Here is a 15,534-nt window from a genome sequence, read left to right as displayed (position 1 = left end):
CATTTTCATTTTTGACACGTTGTTGGGAACTTGATCACTTCAGACAATTTAGCAATTACCTTTGCTTTGGCTGGCCGTATTGGTGTTGTCCAATTGATGGTCCAGATTGTCAATTTTCAGATCTTATCACGTTTGATAGTTCAGGTGTTGGTTTCAAAAAATGATCATTTATATGAACTGCAACTGCAAATTTTCACTTTTTGGCCCATCCATCTGTGTGTCTGTCGAGTGACGTCATGTCATCAGGTCGTCATGAAGTTAGTTGTCGTCATGTTTGTTATGACGATGACGTCGTTAAAGGTATTTAAGAAAACTGTTCAAAGACAAATTTTTAATTGTAAGAAGATTGTGGACGGAAAAATGTTTCATTGTAAAATGACTGAAGAACCTACAATGGCAACAGCCGAGGAAGCTGCTCAAAGAGTCTATGTCAAAAAACTTGCCGCTGATAGAGAAAGTAAGAAAAGAAAGCGTGCCGAGGAAAAAACTACAAAAAAAAACTAAAAAGAAAATACTAAAAAAACTAAAAAAGCTAAAAAACTAAAAAAAACTAAAAAAGGTAAAAAACAAAAACTAAAAAAGAAAAAAACTAAAAAAAAATACAAAAAGGTAAAAACTACAAAAAAAACTAAAAAGAAAAAAAACAAAAAAATAAAAAAAAAATAAAAAAACTAAAAACTGAAAAAGAAAAAAAAAGAAAAAAGGAAAAAACTGAAAAATAAAGGAGAAAAAGAAAACTAAAAACCGGGACACAGGGAATATAAATGACGACCGGGACACTCAAAGAGAAATTACAGACTGGGACACTGGGACACAAATAACGACCGGGACACTCAAAGATAAGTTACAGACCAGGACACCGGGACACAAATGACGACCAGGACACCGGGACACAGGGAATATAAATGACGACTGGGACACTCGAAGAGAAATTATAGACTGGGACACTGGGACACAAATGACGACCGGGATACTGGGAATATAAATGACGACCGGGACACAGGGACACAACTACAAGGGGGATGCCGGGGGCACAGGGAGATATATAAATGACGACGGGGACACAGGGAATGTTCGATTAGCAATCACCATCAACAAAGCTCAAGGGCAATCATTAGAATAATCAGGTATAGATCTGAATACGGATTGTTTTTCCCATGGACAATTTTATGTTGCATGTTCAAGAGTTGGTAAACCTGACAATATATTTATATGCACAAATATATATAAAAATAAGTTGTTTGTCTGTGTGTCTGTCGAGTGACGTCATGTCATCAGGTCGTCATGAAGTTAGTTGTCGTCATGTTTGTTATGACGATGACGTCATTAAAGGTATTGAAGAAAATTGTTCAAAGACAAATTTTTAATTGTAAGAAGAGCGTGGACGGAAAAATGTTTATTGTAAAATGACTGAAGAACCTACAATGGCAACAGCCGAGGAAGCTGCTCAGAGTCTATGCCAAAAAACTTGCAGCTGATAGAAAAAACTACAAAAAAAAACTAAAAAGAAAATACTAAAAAAACTAAAAAAGCTAAAAAACTAAAAAAAAACTAAAAAAAGGTAAAAAACTAAAAACTAAAAAAGAAAAAAATAAAAAAAATTAAAAAAAGGTAAAAACTACAAAAAAAACAAAAAAGAAAAAAAACAAAAACCAATAAAAAAAAAAATAAAAACTGAAAAAGAAAAAAAAGAAAAAAGGAAAAAAAACTGAAAAATAAAGGAGAAAAAGAAAACTAAAAACCGCGACACAGGGAATATAAATGACGACCGGGACAGTCAAAGAGAAATTACAGACTGGGACACTGGGACACATTTAACGACCGGGAGATATAAATGACGACCGGGACACTCAAAGATAAGTTACAGACCGGGACACAAATGACGACCAGGACACCGGGACAAAGGGAATATAAATGACGACTGGGACGCTCAAAGAGAAATTACAGACTGGGACACTGGGATACAAATGACGACCGGGATACTGGGAATATAAATGACGACCGGGACACAGGGACACAACTACAAGGGGGTTGCCGGGGGCACAGGGACATATATAAATGACGTCGGGGACACAGGGAATGTTCGATTAGCAATCACCATCAACAAAGCTTAAGGGCAATCATTAGAAAAATTAGGTATAGATCTGAATACGGATTGTTTTTCCCATGGACAATTTTATGTTGCATGTTCAAGAGTCGGTAAACCTGACAATCAATTTATATGCACAGACAATGGGATATCGAAGAATGTTGTATATTCGCAAGTTTTACGTAGTTAAGAACATATATATACTTACGCGTGGGGGGCTGGGGGGGGGCGTTTGCATATGACGTCATTATAAGTACGTAAGGCTTTGTATATGCACAGACAATGGGAAAGCCAAGAATGTTGTATATTCGCAAGTTTTACGTAGTTCAAAACACATATATAAATCTATCTATATTCATAGGTGGTACACAGGGACACAACTACAATGGCGCGTAACTAATATGGCGCGTAACAACTTACGCGCGCGGGGGGGGGGCGAAGCACCCCATCAACTAGGTGTTACCACTTACTCAGAGCACTTGTTGGTGACTTTGTGCTTGTAATAATTGGTCGTAATGGCAGATTTGGCTTATGTATCTTTGGAAGTCCGTATAATTTAGGGCACAAAGAACTTCTTGGTAAGAATTTGTAGAAAAGTTGAGGTGTAATCTTCCCTTCTTCCTTCAAAGTCTTTAACTCGTTCTTAAACTTCTTTGGGTATGAGTCCGTCAGGTCAAAAGAAAGTTTTTTGTACGTTTTTTCATCTTTCAGTAAAGTGTTTAATTTTGAATCGTAGTCCTTGGTGTCCATTACCACTAAAATTATTAAGAATCTTTATGTCTTCGATAGAATTATTAGGGATTTCTGGTTTTAAAGCAAACTCTGACAGGGTTTTAACTGTAGCAGCTCTTACTAGGCTAACATCTTTGATTAGGATGGGGTTTCTATGTAAAGATGTTTCTATTGAAGAGATAATTTCTTCTACTGGGACTTTATTAGTTATAAAGCAAAATTTTGGACCTTTTTCTAATACGGACTTTTCTTGTAAAGTTAAGGTCCTTGATGAAAAATTAATTACACCCGGTCTAAGAGTTGACGAAGGTATTACGGCTTTATTTTCAGATAATTTTGAAAAATTTTTAACTAATCTTTCTCTGGAAAGGTGAAAGTCATGATGAAATGATGCCAAATTTTGTTTGCCTTTATTCATGTCTTTTAGTTTCACTGCTGATGATAAACACTGTAAATGTGTTCGAAATATCCAGTTAAATTTTGTATCTGTTCACTGTCAATAAAAAGGTTTCATCCCTATTTTGAACTGTTTTACTTTCGTCATGGAAAGGCAGTGTCGTCTTCGAAGTTATCTATATAAAATTATTGCTTGTTTATAAGGATAGTATATATCGTTTTCTGTCGAACCCAATGGTGGAGGGAAGCACGTTTTTACAGGGCTTCTTTGAATCTGTGCCCTTACGAAATGTCTAAATTCTTTCAATTTCAGCCCTATTTTTAGTTTAGTGTCATTATTCTACAGGATGTTGACGAGTTCGTACACATACCAGAAATAAATGGGTTTGTATACGCTTGGTACCATAAAATTCTTTTTGCAAAAGTGAATTTCAATGGTGCTTTAAAAGAATTAGAGAATGAGTAATATAAACTTGGATCCTTGTCTCCAGAAATGCCCAATGCTCTTGGTTTTACAAGAAATGTATTTGCATGGGATTAATTTGATGCTTCCGGGTATTCTGCAAAATAGTAACCCAACCACAATATTTCGAGTGGGAGTGTATATAGATTAATCCTTAATAAGAGGAAAAACTTTTATATGATTAATTTCTATTGTTGTTAGATTAGGCATTTTCGCGTTGTATTCTGTTTTTGTGCGTGTTTGTAATTCATACTATTGTTTAATTTCATCGCTTGTTTGTTACTTATTTATATTTTTGTGTATATGGCCAATGGGATTTTGAAATACACTTATCTATCTATCTATCTATCTATCAATAGTATATGTTGATTATTGGGATGTTAAGTATTGTATCACAATTAGTTGATAACATGAGCTTTATTACCTTATCCAAAAAAGCTTGTCGATTCAAATAAAAAATCAGTCTTAATCCTAACAAGGAATAAGACATGAAGAAAATTTATATTCTTTTACTGCAAAAGTTTACATACGCATAATATTATGACGACTTAGATAGGTTTAACCTACTTAATAGGTAATGAGGCATTGACAATTAATATTGTGAGAAAACTAGCTGACCTTCATTCAGAGACTTACCAAATATCCAAGCAATGGGTATTTTGGCACAATAAATGGAAAGGCAAAATGCAGTTTTATTTTATTTTTATCTTAAAACTAAAACCTGACGATGGAATTATTTTAAGCAGGAACATTACCTCGATCCCAGTGTCAATCCCAATTCTAGTTCATAAAATGTGTCCCATTGCTTTTGGGATAGATAATTTTAAGACTGCTCTTTTTAGATATAGGAAAATAATACTTACATTATTGACCAACTGAGGGAAATGATAAAGAATTTCGCAAAACTTCAAAAATGCCTGAAAAATAAAACACAGTATTACTATACACTGTTGCCAAATACATACAAACTTGAAAACGAATCTTCAACAGTAAAATTCAAATACGAAAATGCCCACTTACTTTGTATGTTACCCTACTTCAGTTAATTGCGTCAATTCGAGAAAAAAAGGGGGGGCATTTGGTCTCATAGCTTTTGAAAAATTTCCCATGCTTTCATCACTTTTTTATTTCCATTGAAAGAATTGGAAAAAATTACCTCTCCCCCTAGAATCAGAAAAATCCATTCCCCCCTTCCCACTGATTTCCTAGAATTGACGCCACTGGCTATAGCTCTACATCTTCCTTGCATTTTCTCTTTCTAGTTATAAAGTAAGACAGTAATTTGATATATTCTTTCCTTAAAAGATAGGTAAATAAAAAAAATACGAGATTTGGACATATTCTATTTCAAGAAACCCCACTGCCATCAAGCATCTCTTAGAAAGACAGGGTGCTTAGTTAGCCATTTCTGGAGTAGAACAGACAGTTCTACTTTTGTCTATTTGTTGGTCTCATAAACCAGAAGAGGTGCCTAGTTCTACTATTTCATTTTAACCAGTTTGACAAAGGAAGTTTCCAATATTCTGATTAGCTATGTTTCTTTTTTTCTTCACAAAAATTACTAATGTCGCTTTTTGGAAGTTTGGTGCAAGGCAAAAGTCATTTCCTTAGGTAGTAGAGATATCAGCGTGCCACATGAAACTTTAAAAAACATTCAGAAATACAAGAACCATTCAATACTGTCCTATCAGTGACAAGGCGAAAAGCAAGTTACTAATATGTTTAATTATTTGAAAAAATTTCAAAAATTAGGTGGCTTCACAGGATAGCAAAGGATAAAAAGTAAATAGCATACATACTTCCTGACAACTTTTTGTTGAGATATATTATTTTAGATGAATGAGATAATAATTACCTGCCCCCCAAAATTTGCTACATTAGTAAACAAACTAATCTATGGTCAATTTGACTATGACATTAGTTAAAAAGGTACAGAATATTCATTGTTGATTTTGATATTACTACAACAATTATACAGTGAGCAAAATACAGCCCTAAAATGAACTTTTTGTTGCACTATCCCAATCATGAAAATATTTGACAGCCCCTCAAGTATGTGCTACCCTATTAGGATAAGTATACAAAGAGTGTACTATATCTTACAATAAATACACTAGATTTCAATAAATCCGGTTGATTCCAAATTATATGTGTTTTTAAATTTCTACCTCCCTGTCAATAAAAATTACCATAATTATACACATCAAGCAGTAATAATGAACGAAAAATGAAAAAAAGAATTAAAAAAACTTCTCGACATACATCCCTCACTTTCTGTTTTAACACAGAAAACATTCTATTCACTTTCTGTTTTTGATCCCTTGCTTTCTGCTTTAGCAAAGTTCTCAACCAGTTGAGATGGAGATGTATATTCCCAGAAGAAAGAACTCATGTTCATTCTGTACAGAAGATAAAGATTTAATGTGGATGAGACATCTTTGATATGGAGATCAGCAGTCCTTTGTTTTTGGTCCACTGAAGTTTGTCATCCTAACAACAAGGTGCTTTTCAATTAACAAAATGTATATCAGTAGCAACATGGAGACTTTGGTTGAGTTTCCATTTTTTTAGAAAAATTCAAGAGCATGGAGCACCTACTACAAGTTGTAATGCTACATTCTGTAAATAATTTAGCAATTTCCAATGACAGCAAAGTAATATTATCCCCCTTTGCTATTAGTTCAATTAATGTCTGATTCAGAACGACTAGGAAGTCTAGTATGAACAACTTATGGTACTAAAAAAAAAAGCATTGCAAAACTTTTAGTAAAGTAATATAAACTTGGCAAATGCCCTAAAAAACTTGGTTCATCTCCAATAGACTAAAAATAACATTCAAAACATAGAAATTTACATTTGTAATGAAAAATTCCCTTTTGTCCTTAAGTAGTCTCCTCTTGATGAAAGACCCAGGGTTTGTACTGTCTGTGTGTTGAGACCATTCATTCAGGTCAAAGTGGCTTAGCTGACCTTTCCATGCATTTAGTAGAATCTTCTGTTTTTGCAGTAGCTACAACAATGACAAAAAAAAAAGTAAAAACATGTGGATTAAGTTAAATCACGTTACATTTGAATTAAACAGAGGAAAGGTATTACAGTTTTAACCCGTCTCATAAATTTATTTCCATTTGTTTAAAGTTTTAGCTGAAAATTTAATGAACAGTTTTTTGACAAAGAATATGTTTTATTTGAAGCAACATGTGTTGGGTTTTATGCAATTCATATTAATAGCAAAAACAAGAAAATTCCTTTTGCAAGAGTTCTAAAGCTATCAGGAATTTGAAGAAAAAAAAGGAATCTAAAGGTAAATTTCAGCCAAGAGGCTTATTAGTGACCCAGGTTCACTTCAACCCTGGTTAGACTTAAACTAGTGAGACTTATACTGTAAAGGACACGAACGTGACATTTCCAATATCCCAACGTTATATCATTTGATTAGTAACACACACAAATGAATTCTCCAGTCTCCATCATATCATATCCCATGAGTGGCAGATCTCCATCATGTCTCCCATAGCATGAGCAGTGAAATAAAAGCAGTGAATGGAATTGTTTGCTACGTCAAGAGATTTCACCTGTGGGTGACGTTCTTGATCCGTCCTGAGGACATTACTAAATAGGAAACTTGACAGGGAGGTATATCTGCAAAATCACAACACAAATGATCAATGACCACATAAGAAAGAACACGAAGTTACCACAGAGCAAAACAGCTACTCGTGGCTTGATCCTGTCTTTTTGTATGGGTACAGACTGTGAAAGAATAGCCTCTTTAATCCCTTTGGCTTTAACAGTTTTGAAAAACAGACGCCAGAAAAGTCCACAGGGATAACTGGTGACAAATCATTAAGAGCAACATCACTTCTTGATCCTTTGATGTCAGCCCTAACTATCATTGCAAAATAGTGTTGAAACTAAATTTTGGAAGAAACTAAATTTCAGCTGGGGGGGGGGAGAGCAGGGCAAACTGGGTTTTGGGGGGAGAAAACAAAGGTCAGGGAGGTGAAGTTGCTCCCATGCCCCATTGCAAATTACAGCCCTGGTAGGGACACCACAGGAGTCTAGCTTCCAGCTGAATTTGACCCAACACAGAAAATATCACATGCCCTGTTCAATGGAAAGATTGGCAGATGGAGAGGCTCTTTCTTTTTTTTCTTTGTATTCCTAAATTTGCAGCACTGGGTATAATTAAATATCTGCTATGCTGATAGTGTTTTATTGAGGTTTTATATGACTGTTGATTCTTTTTTTGGAAGAGTCATCAGCTTCCCTAATACTAGGTCCTGAATACTACACAAAAAACAACAAGGTGAGGCAAAACTCAATGAAAAGACATCAAACGAGACTGCAGCCAGTAAAGAGAAAAGATGAATAATACTAATAAGTCAACAAGAGGCAGTTTTGTCGAAGGGTTTTAAATTCTACTTCCCAACACTAATTTCTCATTCAAAAATAATTTATAAGGTAAAGTCAGGAATTATGGCTTCTATTGATAAAGTCGAGGCTCCTCAGGAACTTAGAGTTGAGATTGTAAGAAAACTAAACACTTTTAGCCTAAGAAAAATTAAAATGATATTACAGAAAAAAAGACATTAAAATACTTTCTGATTTGAAAAGGGATAAAGTCTTTACTATCACTAGAGCAGACAAAGGTAACACTACTGTAATTATGGACACTGATGATTATGATTGTAAAATGAATACAATTATTTCTGATACCATTACTTACAAAAAACTGGATATTGATCCTACAGATCAATATATAAAGTTAATAAGAAAGGATTTGGAGTCTCTGAAAAACAGTTTACATATTACTCCCACAGTTTTATAATCAATTTTATCCAAGAGGTTGTTCTGCACCCAAGATCTATCGTCTGCCCAAAATTCATCTTACTTATATGTTTAAGAATTTTACATTGGAGGAGAATTCAATTCTCTGTAGTTTTAATTTGGTCTCCATGTATTCGAATTGTAATGTGAAAAAGTGAAAAGATATATTAGGGATTAAATTACAAAAACAATTTGATTTGTTACAAGATGTTCCCATGGCTAGCTTGGAGATTGATGTCATTATGAAGTTGGTTATCCTTGTAAATTAATTTTCTCTTCATTTTGGTTTTAGAGGTGAATTTTACAAACAAGCATTTGGTTTGGCTATGAGGCCGTCTCTCTCTCCTTTGTTGGCAAATCTTTTCATGGACTCTAATGAAACCTCTGCTTTACATAGTCTTAGACTCTGCCCTTGTTACTGGGGCAGATTCATGGACGATGTGGTTTGCATTTGGAAACACAGTTTAGATTCCTTAGACCTATTCCATAGACATTTAAATATTCTGGTAAAAATGTAAAATTTACAATGGAGTTTGAAGAAAATGACGAACTACCTTTTCTTGATATCTTATTAATTAAAAGTGATTTCCATTTACTATTCTCAATATATAGAAAGCCTACACACAGTAAAAGGTATTTGAATTTTCATTAGTGTCACCCTATTTCAGCGAAACAAGGGGTTGTGATTGCAATGGTGGATAGAGCTTCCAGAATTTGTTCCCAGGAGTTTTTAGATTCTGAATTATTATATTTGAGGGATATTTTATTTTGTAATAGTTACCCAATTCATTCATTGATAAAATAATAAAAAATAGATGCATGAAACATAATAATAGGGTCATTGGAGTTTTGCAGTGTTCAGAATTAAATGCATCTAAAAGTTTCATTTCTTTGCCTTTTGTACCTATTTTGGGGGAGATGCTTAAACTAATTTTGCATAAACTTAACATTGATACATGTTCCCAATTGGTGAGACCAATAGGTAGTTTCCTTAATTCTGGGAAGGATTTAACCTGAGGAGATTTAGTTAGTAGGGTGTATAAAATTCCTTGTTCTTGTGGAAAGTTTTATATTGGTAGAACTCACCATTTAAAAAACTATAGAGATAAGAAATTAAATTTATAGAAATTAAAAAACATATGTTTGCTAATCTTTCAATAAATAGGGACGCAGAAAATTCAAATATTGACCCAATTTAGGATTATCTTTTGAAAATGCTAAGGATGCCTACTTTACATACAGGCAAAATATCTGTGTTGTCTTAGTCTTTCATCTTTTCTCTCTACTCGCTGCACACTTGTTTGATGTCTTTTCATTGAGTTTTACCTCTCTTTGTTGTTTTTTATCATGACTGGCCAGTTTAGCATAAGAACTTTTTTTTAATACTAGACATTTGAAACACGAACAAACAATCTTACTTCCTAGACAAAATTCAAAGGTCTTTGCTCCTTCATAGTTTACAGGGGGGTTTAATGCCTCTTTTCAACAAGAATATTTTGTGCAATGACTAAGGACCTGCACATTTTGCAAGGAATAGCTGAACTTGGAATATTTTGTTTTTATCAAATTATGACTTTCATTTAATAAAAGTTCACAGTTCACGTTTTTTGCAAGGATATGTACACTAATCATCTCCTCAAGATTTTTCCGAAGGACTCTCTGGTACTTTTCTATTATATAAAACACACTTGAGAAGTAAAGTTTGGTTAATATTAATGAAAAAAAAAATGAATATGATGAAAATAGAATACTTTATTAGCAAAATTGTGAACACTACAGCTTGGAAATATGCTTCTAGAACACAGTGCTATACTTCCAAAAATGTTGCTTATTGTAAGAGTACAAAGTCATGGTGTGTCCATTGACACAGTGTTTTGTTTTGGGCAACAGCCCCTCATCCTTGAAAAATATAATTGTCTGTTCTTCAGTCATTGGTCAACTCACAAATCTTAATTTGAACATCCCTGGTGAGACACTATATTCTATCACTAGTGAAAGCAAACTAACTATTGTTCTCAAGAATTGTGTTAATAATGAACTAAAATGAACTGGTCAAGAGTTGCATTAATAATGAGCTTTTTCTTTGTCTTTGAGATGGTCAGCCAATGCTGAAGCTCCCAAATTAATAATTCATGAATTACCTTTACAATTTTGCTAATAAAGTATTCTTTTTTCATCACATTTTATTGTCACTAAACTTCACTTCTTAAGTGTGTTTTGTATAATAGACAAGTACCAACTTTCTCCCCTAGTAAGAACAAGAGAATTGTTGCCTATAAATACCCATTTTGGTATACAAAACAATAATTCTGGAAAAGGGCCATTTAAATTGCCTGCATCCACCTAAAAAACATAATACACAAAAATAATACACATCATTATAGATGCAAAGATGAGGGCTAATTTTATGGGGGGAAAGTGTTGTACAAAAAATGCCTATTTGTTAGTTCATCAAAAAACGTTTCTAGCCTTAAAATAAATTTCAAGAGAGAATACAACTATATATTATTCCTATTCAATACTTCACATTTTAATGCTGCATCTCCTTAAAAATACAACATTAGCAGTTTTACACAACTTAGGTTGTTCAGAGGAAGAGATTTGCTAGATTGAGCACACCACCTGCCTGTGTGAACTACATTGACAAGAGGACTTATTCACAGTGAATGCATTAAGACAGTGATTGCAATGCCTAACACAATATCAAACAAAAGCAAAAAAATACATATATGCTCAAGGAGTAAAGATGAAATCAGCTTTTGAAATAAATTTTTACTGTAAAGTTAGTTCTACTGGATGCTGTATTTGAAAAAAAAAACAATTTAGACCTTTGGCTACTAGTCTTAACATTATAAAAAGGCTTTCTGATTGATCAGAAAGCCTTTACCTTTACCTGTATTTTTTCTTTGTTTTACAATTTTGCTATTTAAAAATTTCTTAGGTAAACAAAACATATTCAAATGATTTTTTCTCTTATATGTTCATAATTTTGCTTCAAATCCATTGTTATTGGATTGTTTCAAATCCATTGTTATTGGATTGTTTCAAATCAATGCATTATTCAAAGGGTTGGAATGTGTGCATGAAGTATGGCAGTAAGCACCATGTAGGCTGTAGCTAAAGGCAGTACACCATGAGCCTTGAGAATAAAAAGAGAAACTAATAAAATAAATAAATGAAAAAAGGTATTAAAAATGAAGCTATTAGTTTAAAATTATTTCACTTAAGAATTAGCTTTCTTTGCAATGCTATTTTTTAGCTTTTAAAGAGACCCTAAAGGTAAAGCCTTATTTTCTTTTTTTAACATATTGTCTAGCCCAATTGATTTATAAAAGCAAACTATTTTAAAAACCTACCATCTGATAGTAAGATATTTATTTTCTAGATGAAGTGTATATTCTTTACATTTAAGGCACACATAGAAAAATACCAGTAAATACAGGCATGAAAAGAGTAATATATATTAGATAATTTAAACTAAAGAAAAAAACCTGAAAAATTACAGTATATATAGGCTGATTAAAGCTATGTATAGATACTGATTAAAGCTACAGCTACAGAGTGTGAACTAAAAAAAAAATACACATGAAAAAAAAACAATGCTGGATTATCATCATCAAAAATTTAGATGCTGCCTCAACATAGGCTACATGGACATTCACAAATTGACATGATTAAAATGAATTTGATAGGCTGAACCATGCTAACATACTGAATTTTATACTCAGCACTAATATAGCCATTATATTTTCATAATAGCATATATCCATAACCTAAAAATGTTTTTCTATGACTTCTTCTGTCTGTTTCCTGTCATAATGTTTACAAATCAAATTTTTGTGAAATTAAATTGTTATAAATCAGTGAATTTTGAGCAAATTACTTTTAAATAACTGTTTTATAGACCAATGTATGTTTTAATCATTTTTGAACCCATTTCTAGTCATGATCACTTTTTTTTTACAATGACAAAAATAAGATGGATTACCTTCTGGGATCCCTTTCAGGACTAAAATATAATTGCCCCACAAATGATTGCTGAAAATGGAAATTGCATGAAAAAAAGCATTGAGTGACCTATAGTGTTTTCACCTTACCCCTAGGCCTAGGCTATATCACTAATGGAACCATGAAAAGATTTAATCTGATTCCTTCAGAGGGGTTAGAGTCTTGAATGGTGCCCAAGGCACGTCACAAGTAGTTTTCATTCTTGGATGTTTAGCAACGCCTAAGTAAAGCTAAACGATTCAACTACATACATTGAGCTTCAATTCAATGTCGGATAAAAATAACTGCTCATTTTTTTGGTTCCTGGAAGTATCGGGCAGGAAAGTAACAAGGCTACATTCCTTAAATTTAATGTAACTTTCGTCCATCTGAAAATTCACGTTCTGAAAAATCAAATTTTTGTCATTGCGGCGTTGCGCCTTAAGAGCTTTTTTGGGCTTGGAAATATTAAAAATATATTTTCTACCATTATTTTATTTTCAAAAAACCTGTTTTTGCATTGCTAAGCTTAATATTTTGAAAGCTCAGACCCAGTCGTTAAACCGTGCAATTTTCCAATTTGTTTAATGACAGTGACACCATTATTACTTTTCTGACAAATCACTACTATTAAGAAGCCATGCTTAGTAAGAAAACCCATGACACTCTTGACACCCATCACACTCCTTCCCCTTAAATTACTTGTAAACTATTTTGAAGTTCTTTGTTTGGCTCCATATTCTTACAAACTAATAATATTTAGTCCTCCAAAAATTCATAAGAAAACTCTTTTACTGTTTAGTCATAAACCATACGTAATCATCCATTTCTAACGCAATTAAAGTTAAGAGATCTTATTTTCCTCATAATTTTAGAATTCATTTACTGACACCTTTATTTTATTTCCCACAAGCCAAGCTCATAATCTAGCCAAGCTTGGTTTAAGCCAAGCTTAAACTAAATAATCCTTCACATAAGTGCTTGGGAAATCCTAATTCCCATAATTATTCGTGTTCGGGGGTGCACCATTTAAACTGAGATCTCCTTGTTGCTGTTTTCACCCCCCTCTATCGTGTGATTTGTCATCTTATTCACCTTCGGAGGGTGTACATGTCCTTAAAACAACTTTTTACCACCACACGAATCTGACGGGAAGATTTTCGGTCAAGAAAAGTTTAATTGTCATCTTCAGCATTTAAAGGTGGATGCAAGGTCATCCTTTTTTTATTCTCTTCAGGGGAGATAGTGAAAACGGACTGATAAGATGAAGTAAATGTTCAAAAAGCTGTGATAAAGAGTTACTCATGCTAAGTAACTGTCATTCTGAGAAAAAACAAGTTCTAATAACAATATTTTAACAAAATAATTTGCTCTTTATGATGATTTTAAAAATATAAAATTCAACACGCTTACAGATCACTCCACAAAAGTTGAGGGTTTAAACAGACTTTGCTTGATTTTCGAAAAGCCAAGAGAATACTCCCAAAGCGGGATGTGAATTACAGTACGCGGAAGCGGGAACTCTATTGTATAGGTGTCAAGCTCTGGTCTACTAAAACGTTAAACTATTATTATTATTTTTTAAAGAAAATGACGAATGTATGTTCATTTTTTTCTGAGGGACGATCGCATCGAACCAATAGAACTAGAATACCGAAAGAGGGCTCGTTCAACTGAAAAAAAAGTTCTAGAACCCTCTTTTAGTAGCGAAAAAGATGGAGCCACACCGAAATAGTGTTTTCTCTCAACATGTCGAGAAAAAAACTAAAAGTTGTGAAAATTTCTATCAGTAGCTTTATTTTTAATAAAGTTTGCAATTACTAGGAGTATTACCAACCACTCAATTTAGTTCCAAGCCGTCTGAGGCCAACACAGCTACACACGCTGCTCCTCCATCCTCAGCTATTAAAAGCCTCTCTCTTTACAATCTCCCAAGAAATTAAGATTCTCCTAAAATCTTTACTTACGAAAATCTCCTGCCCCCCTCAGGGACAACTTAATTTTCATTAGGCCTTAGACGTTTTTCCAGCTAGGGCGATTTTGGGCAATCCCGAGGACCTTCATCTGCAGAAAATGAACAAACAATCTCAACATTTCTCTCCTTATGGCCCTAGAGAGAGGGACTGGCTCACATTTTTTGAACAACTTGCTGTATGATATACGGTCAATAAGTCTGTTACCCTGGGTATGGCCATACGAGCAAACACAATTAAATATACAAAAAATTAACCTTTAAAGTGAAAACATTAAAAGTTGAAGTGAACACAAATTATTACGCATAACAAAAGTTTAGCTTTGAGCCATCATGACGTAAAAACCAAACACAAGGGAAATAAAAATATGATGAAAATATTTTTTCACAATAGCTCGAGAATGGAAATTTTTTTCATGTATATTTTGTTTAAACAACAAAGTTTTCAGTTCAAATGTTTTGAAAGGTGATAGGCAAAAGGAACGCTTGCAATTACGGTTTAACTACCTTTTTTGAATCGCTCATGGATGATTTTAAATAAGGTGCTATGAAGATTTAAAGAAAGAACGGGGGATTAACAAGGCAGTTGCCTAGATCATTACGGATTAGTTTCTGCTCGCTTAGGTTTTGATGTCACTATCTACTTTCAGTTGAAATAAAACTTGCTTTTTTATTTAATACATTAGAAGAGTTGTTTTCTGTAAGAAAAAATTTATATAAATTTGGAATGCACAGCATAACCATATATTTTTTTTTTTGTATATTTGCCTTTTCGAACATCTTTGCTATGAAATAAATAGTAAGACATTATGAGATCAAACGATATAATTTAAGAAATTGCTATTTTCCGTCTTTTTAGACTTAGAATGAATACATGCTGCAAAGTGGTACAAACTTTTATCATTTGTCATTGATATTCCGAAAAACACGAGATTTCAATACTGATGTGTCTAAAATGCGTTAAAAAGTAAAAAGCAAAAATCCAAGCTAACGGAAGCAAGTAGATTCAGTTATTAAGAACAGGTTCAGAGACAATTTCAGGGGGTAGGGCCTGTATAAAATACT

General features: G+C 33.3%; 1 long non-coding RNA gene across 1 annotated transcript; it reads right to left on the bottom strand.

Moving 5' to 3' along the window:
* Positions 1–4,059: 4,059 nt before the first annotated feature.
* On the bottom strand, positions 4,060–12,914 carry LOC136037645 (uncharacterized). The gene is made up of 3 exons (XR_010620000.1): positions 12,770–12,914; positions 6,535–6,690; positions 4,060–4,597 (listed from the first exon to the last, which is right to left on the bottom strand). It is a non-coding gene; the product is annotated as an uncharacterized LOC136037645 (long non-coding RNA).
* Between the last annotated feature and the right edge of the window lie 2,620 nt (positions 12,915–15,534).

This window comes from Artemia franciscana, chromosome 17, assembly GCF_032884065.1.
Source record: "Artemia franciscana chromosome 17, ASM3288406v1, whole genome shotgun sequence".
Taxonomy (NCBI): domain Eukaryota; kingdom Metazoa; phylum Arthropoda; class Branchiopoda; order Anostraca; family Artemiidae; genus Artemia; species Artemia franciscana.
Note: the sequence above shows the minus strand (reverse complement) of the source record. Positions and strands in the feature narration are given on the sequence as shown.